This window comes from Molossus molossus, unplaced genomic scaffold (genome assembly GCF_014108415.1).
Source record: "Molossus molossus isolate mMolMol1 unplaced genomic scaffold, mMolMol1.p scaffold_m16_p_2, whole genome shotgun sequence".
Classification (NCBI taxonomy): Eukaryota; Metazoa; Chordata; class Mammalia; order Chiroptera; family Molossidae; genus Molossus; species Molossus molossus.
This window is the reverse complement of record NW_023425355.1, coordinates 96,211,669-96,219,439: the sequence shown is the minus strand read 5'-3', so window position 1 is coordinate 96,219,439 and position 7,771 is coordinate 96,211,669.

The window sequence follows — 7,771 nt, the reverse complement described above, 5'->3', positions numbered from 1 at the left end:
CCTGTTCATGGATTGGAAGAATTAGCATCATTAAAATGTCCATACTACCCAAAGCAATCTATAGATTCAATGCAATCCCCATCAAAATTACAACAACATACTTCTCAGAACTAGAACAAATACTTCAAAAGTTCACATGGAACCAAAAAAAGACCCCAAATAGCTACAGCAATCTTGAAAGAGAAGAACAAAGTAGGGGGGATCACATTACCAGATTTCAGGTTATACTACAAAGCCACTGTAATCAAAACAGCCTGGTACTGGCACAAGAACAGGCATATAGAGCAGTGGATCAGAACAGAGAACCCAGAAATAGACCCAAGGCAATATGCTCAATTAATATTTGACAAAGTGGGCAAGAGCATACAGTGGAGTAAGGACAGCCTCTTCAATAAATGGTGTTGGGAAAAATGGACAGCTACATGCAAAAAAAAAAAAAAAAGTGAAACTAGTCCATCAACTTACACCCTACACAAGAATAAACTCAAAATGGATAAAAGACTTACATGTGACTCATGAATATTTGAAAATCCTAGAAGAAAATGAAATGTAGGCAACAAAATTTCAGACATCATACGCAGCTGAATTTTCACTGATACATCCCTAAGGCAACAGAAACCAAGGAGAGAATGAACACATGGGACTACATCAAACTCAAAAGCTTCTGCACAGCAAAAGAAACAACCATCAAAATGGAAAGGCTACCCACTGTATGGGAGAGCATAATTGCCAATTATATATCAGATAAGGGGTTAATTTCCAATATATATAGAGTGCTCATACAACTCAACAAATGGAAGACAAAGAACCCAATTAGAAAATGGGCAGAGAGCCCCAGCTGGTTTAGCTCAGCGGTTAGAGCATTGAATCACAGAGCAGAGAGCCCTGGGTTTTGTTCCTGCTTAGGGCAGGTATCTTCGTTGCAGTTTGTCACCGGCCCCAGTGGGGGTCGTATGAGTGGCAACCACTCAACGTGTCTCTCTCACATCTATGTTTCTCTCTCGCTCTTCCTCTCTCTCCCACTCCCACTCTATCTGAAGATGAATGCAAAAATGTCCTCGGGTTAGAATAAAATAAATAAATAAATAAATGGACAGAGGAACTAAATAGACACCTCTCCAAATAGGACATACAAATTGCCAAGAGACAAATGAAGAAATGCTCAACATCACTAATCATCGGAGAGATGAAAATTAAAACAACAATGAGGTATCACCTCACACCTGCCAGAATGGCCACTATCAACAAATTATCCAACAACATTTGTTGGCCAGGGTGTGGAGAAAAGGTGTCTCTAGTACACTGCTGGTGGGAATGCAGACTGGTGCAGTCACTATGGAAAACAATATGGTGTCACTTCAAAAAATTAAAAATTGAAGTTCTATTTGACCCAGTGACCCCACTTCTAGGAATATACCTAAGAAGCCTGAAACACCAATCAGAAAGAATATATGTACCCCATGTTCGTCGCAGTACTATTTACAATAGCTAAGATCTGGAAACGGCCCAATTGTCCATCAGTAGACAAATGAATAAAAAAGCTGTGGTACAAAAACACAGTGGAGTACTATGTAGCTGTAAGAAAGAAAGATATCTTATTATTTGAGACTATATAGAGGGACCTGGAAAGTATTATTCTAAGCAAAACAAGCCAAACAGAGAAAGACAAGTATCATATGATTTCACTTATTTGTGGAATATAATGAACATAACAGTCTGAGGAATGGGGTAGTCCCAGAGGTGTGGAAGTGGGGTACAGACTGACAATCCCCAGAAGAGCGGGTGGGGGGGAGAGATAAAGCACAGAACTTATATGCATACGTGAAGATTCCAAAACGGTGGCAGAGTGAACGGAAGCTACAGAGACCGTCTCCCAGGACCAAACTGGAATTACAACTATAACACAGACAAATCGACAGGAAAAACCAACAGAAAAGCAGCTTGCAAGGACCATATAACCAGGGACACTGACTCGATCCTGATAGGATTGTGAAGGCGTGAGACGGGGCCCACGGTCGGCAGCTCAGCAGCGGACTTAGCTGGGAGCAGCACCCTCGGGTTACACTCCCAAGCGGCTCCACAGTGCAGAGCCAGGACTGAGGCTAAAAAAGCCACAGCCACTCACCTTGGGCTCCGGCAGAGAGAGGGCAGACTGGACTGGAACTGTGTGGGGACACTCGGGATTTGGAGGGCACGCAGAGCTTTTGCTGAGTTGCTGCCACGCAGGACGGTGGCCATATTGCTCCTTCCCAGGGCTCTGAGGAGGGGCAACAGCCCCTCCCTTGGAGATCCAACCCAACCCTGTGGGCCATTGAACTGCTAATTGAAGCTCATTAACAACCAGCATCTGCCCTACCCCCGTGAAATCGCCTTATGCTGAGCACCTGAGGGAGTTTTTCAATCAACTGACAACCCAAAACCCATCAAGTAACCTCAACTGCTAGCCTCCAGGCAAAAAAGCTCAAGGATAACAGTACCCTTCCTGGGCTGGCAACTTTAACCAGGACAGTAAGACTTGACAGTGGTGTTAACTGGGTTTAGCTCATCTAAACCCAGGAGAGGGAGCCACAAACAGCAGAACACCAACACCCACAGGGAAAACTTGACAGGCTCCAAAGGCCACTGTAAAAGCCAAAATGCTGAAACACAGCAACAGAAGCCAAATAAAAGAGCAAGAGACCTCCACCGAAGATAAGATCAATGTGGAGCAGTTAGGCATGTTAACAGAGCTAGAATTCAGAGCCATGATCTTGAGAAAGCTCAACAGCATGAGTAAGGACATAGAGACACTGAAAATAGGCCAATTGGAAATTAAAAACCATCAAGAAGAGATAAAAAAATGACATATCAGAAATGAAAAACACATTGGAAGGTTTAAAAAGCAGAGTAGAGAAAGCTGAGGACCGGATCAGTGAATTAGAAGACAGGGCAGAAAAAAATCAACCAATCAGAAAACCAAAAGGAAAAAACAATTAAAAAACAGGAAGACAGCTTAAGAGAACCGTGGCACAAATGAAAACGTAATAATATTCCCATCATAGGAGTCCCCGAAGAAGAAGAAAACGAGCTAGGGATAGAGAATATATTTTAAAAAAAAATTGTGACAGAAAACTTCCCTAATTTGGTGAAGGAAGAAGGCATTCAAGTTCAAGAAGCACAGCGAGCCCCAAGTTAGAAGAACCCAAACAGGCCCACACCAAGACACATAGTAATGAAAAGGCCAAAAATTAAAGACAAAGAGAGAATACTAAAAGCAGCAAGAGATAAGCAACAGGTTACCTACAAAGGCTCTCAGCTAACTTCACACAAGAAACACTACAGGCCAGAAGGGAATGGCATGAAGTAATCAAGGTCATGAAAAACAAGGATCTGAATCCAAGACTACTCTACCCAGCAAGGCTATCATTTAAAATAGAAGTTCAAATAAAGAGCTTCCCAGACAAAAAAAGGCTAAGGGAATACATTAGCACCAAACCAGCACTGCAAGAAATGTTAAAAGAACTGCTGTAATTAGCAGGAGAAATGGGAAGAAAAATATAACCATAATAAACAAACATGGCAATAAATAAGTACATATCAATAATCACCTTAAATGTAAATGGCCTGAATGCTGCCATAAAAAGACACAGAGTAGCTGATTGGATAAGAAAGCATGACTCATCTATATGTTGTTTACAAGAGACCCACCTCAAAACAAAAGACTCACATAGGTTGAAAGTGAAGAGATGGAAAAATCTTTTCCAAGCAAATGGAAAGCAAAAATAAGCTGGGGTAGCAATACTCATATCTGATAAAATAGATTTCAAAATGAAGGCCATAACTAGACACAAAGAAGGCCACTACATAATATTGAAAGGATCTATCCAACAGGAAGATATAACCTTGATAAACATATATGCACCCAATAGAGGAGCACCAAAATATATTTAAAATATTCTGGAGGATTTCCAAAAAGAAATAGACAGCAATACAATCATAGCAGGGGACTTCAACATCCCGTTGACAGCACTGGATAGAACCTCCAGACAAAAAATTAGCAAGGAAACAGAGGCTCTAAATGAAACACTAGACCAAATGGATTTAATAGATATCTACAGAGAATAACACCCCAAAACTACAGAATACACATTCTTCTCAAGTGCACATGGGACATTCTCAAAGATAGACCACATAATAGGACACAAACTAAATCTCTACAAGTTCAAGAAGATTGAAATCATATCAAGCATCTTCTCAGATCACAATGGCATGCAACGAGAAATCAATTGCAACAAGAACATGCAAAAACATTTCAACACATGGAGGCTAAATAGCATGTTATTAAACAACGAATGGGTTACCGAGGAGATCAAGGAGGAAATTAAAATCTTCCTGGAAACCAATGAAAATGAATACACAACAACATAATATCTATGAGATGCAGAGAAAGCAGTTCTGAGAGGGAAGTTCATAGCACTACAGGCCTACCTCAAGAAACAAGAAAAATCACTAATAGACTATCTAACCTCACAACTTAAAGAACTAGAGAGACAACAAAAAGAAAACCCTAGAGCAAGTAGAAGGAAGGAAATAGTAGAGATCAGAGCCGAAATCAATGACATAGAGACAAAAAAAAAAACAAAACAAAACAAAAAAAAAAACAATTCAAAGAATCAATGAAACAATAAGCTGGTTTTCGAAGAGATAAACAAGATAGATGGACCCTTAGCTAGACTCACCAAGAAACTAAGAGATAGAACCCAAATACACAAAATCAGAAATGAAAGAGGAGAAGTAACAATAGACACCACAGAAATACAAAAGATTGGCAACAGCTACTATGAACAACTATATGGCAACAAATTCAGCAATCTAAGCAAAATGGACAAATTTCTAGAAACACTCAGTCTCCCAAAACTGGACCGGGAAGAGATAGAAAACTTGAACACACCAATAACAACTAAGGAAATTGAAGAGGTAATCAAGACTCTTCCAGCAAACAAAAGCCCAGGCTCAAGTGGCTTCACAGGGCAGTTTTACCGAACATTCAAAAAAGACCTAACACCCATTCTCCATAAACTATTTCAAAAAATTCAAGAAGAAGGAAGACTTCCAAACACGTTCTATGAGGCCAGCATAATTCTATTTCCAAAATCAGAAAATGACACTACAAAGAAAGAAAACTACAGGCCAATATCCCTGATGAACATAGATGCCAAAATCCTGAACAAAATACTAGCAAATCAAACCCAGCAATACATCAAAAAAATTATTCACCATGAACAAGTGGGATTCATTCCCGAGATGCAAGGTTGGTACAATATTTGCAAATCAATAAATGTGATACACCACATAAACAAATTGAAGAATAAAAACCACATGATCATATCAATAGATGCTGAAAAAGCATTCGACAAAATCCAGTATCCATTTCTGATAAGAACGTTCAGCAATGTGGGAATAGAGGGATCATATCTCGACATAATATAGGCCATATATGAAGTCCTACAGCCAACATCATACTCAATGGGCAGAAACTAAAAACATTTCCATTAAGAACAGGAACAAGACAGGGATGTCCACTTTCGCCAGTCCTATTTAACATAGTACTGGAAGTCTTAGCGACAGCATTCAGACATGAGGAAAAAATAAAAGGGATCCAAATTGGAAAGGAGGAAGTGAAACTCATTATTTGCAGATGACATGATATTATACATAGAAAATCCTAAAGACTCCATCAATCATCTACTAGAGTTAATAAATGAATTTGGAAAAGTAGCAGGATACAAAATTAATGTCAAGAAATCGACGGCATTCTTATACACCAGTGATGTAGTACTTACAGAAAGAAAAACTAAAAAAAAAACAATCTCTTTTACCATCGTGGCAAAAAAATTAAGATACCTAGGAAAAAAATTAAGATACCTAGGAATAACCAAAGAAGTAAAGGACCTTTTTGCAGAAAACTACAGGACATTGAAAAAAGAAATAGAGGAAGATATAAAAAAGTGGAAGCACATACCTTGTTCATGGATTGGAAGAATTAACATCATTAAAATGTCCATACTTCCCAAAGCACTCTATAGATTCAATGCAATCCCCATCAAAATACCAATGACATATTTCACCGATCTAGAACAAATACTTCAAAAGGTCATATGGAACCAAAAATGTCCCCGAATAGCCACAGCAATTTTGAAACAGAAGGACAAAGTAGGTGGGATCACAATACCAGATATTAGGTTATACTACAAAGTGACTGTAATCAAAACAGCCTGGTACTGGCACAAGAACAGGCATATAGACCAGTGGAAAAGAACAAAGAACCCAGAAATGGACCCAAGGCAATATGCTCAATGAATATTTTTCAAAGGTGGCAAGAGCATACAGTGGAGTAAAGACAGCCTCTTTAATCAATGGTGTTGGGAAAATTGGACAGCTATATGCAAAAAAAAAAAAAAAAAAAAAAAAAAAAAAATTAAACTAGACCATCAACTTATACCATACACAAAAATAAACTCAAAATGGATAAAAGACTTAAATGTGACCCGTGAATCCATAAAAATTCTAGAAGACAATGTAGGCAACAAAATTTCAGACATCATACGCCGCAGAATTTTCCCTGATACATCACCTAAGGAAACAGAAAAAAAGGAGAAAATGAACACATGGGACTACATCAAACTAAAGAGCTTCTGCACAGCAAAAGAAACAACCATCAAAATGGAAAGGCAACCCACTGTATGGGAGAACATCATTGCCAATGATATATCAGATAAGGGGTTAAGTTCCAATATTTATAGAGTACTCATACAACTCAACAAAAGGAAGACAAAGAACCCAATTAAAAAATGGGCAGAGGTGCTGAATAGACACCTCTCCAAACAGGACATACAAATGAACAAGAGACTTATGAAGAAATGCTCAACCTCACTAATCATCAGAGAAATGCAAATTAAAACAACAATGAGATATCACCTCACATCTGTCAGAATGGCCGCCATCAACAAATCATCAAACAACAAGTGTTGGCGAGTGTGTGGAGAAAAGGGGACTCTAATACACTGCTGGTTGGAATGCAGACTGGTGCAGCCACTATGGAAAACAATATGGTGTTACCTCAAAAAATTAAAAATTGAACTTCCATTTGACCCAGTGATCCCGCTTCTAGGAATATACCCTAAGAATCCTGAAACACCAATCAGAAAGAATATATGTACCCCCATGTTCATAGCAGCACTATTTGCAATAGCTAAGATCTGGAAACAGCCCAAGTATCCATCAGTAGAAGAATGGATAAAAAAGCAGTGGTCGCCCTGGCCGGTTTGGTTCAGCGGTTAGAGCGTCGGCCTGCGGTCCAGAGAGACCTGGGTTCGGTTCCCGCTAAGGGCGCGTACCTCGGTTGCAGTTTGTCCCCGGCCCTGGTTGGTTGTGCGGGTGGCAGCCACTCGATGTGTTCCTTTCACATCGATGTTTCTCTCTCTCTCTGTTCCTCTCTCTCCCTCCCACTCTATCTGTACAAAAAATGGAAAAAAAAAAAAAAAAAGCAGTGGTACATATACACAATGGAGTACTATGCAGCTGTAAGAAAGAAAGATCTCTTATCCTTTGAGACCACATGGGGGGACCTGTAAAGTATTATCCTAAGTGAAATAAGTCAAGTAGAAAAAGACAAATACCACATGATCTCACTTATATACAGCATATAATGAACATAACAGTCTGAGGAATACCGTAGACCCCGAAACATGGAAGTAGGGCACAGACTGACATCCATCAGAAGAGGGAGCGG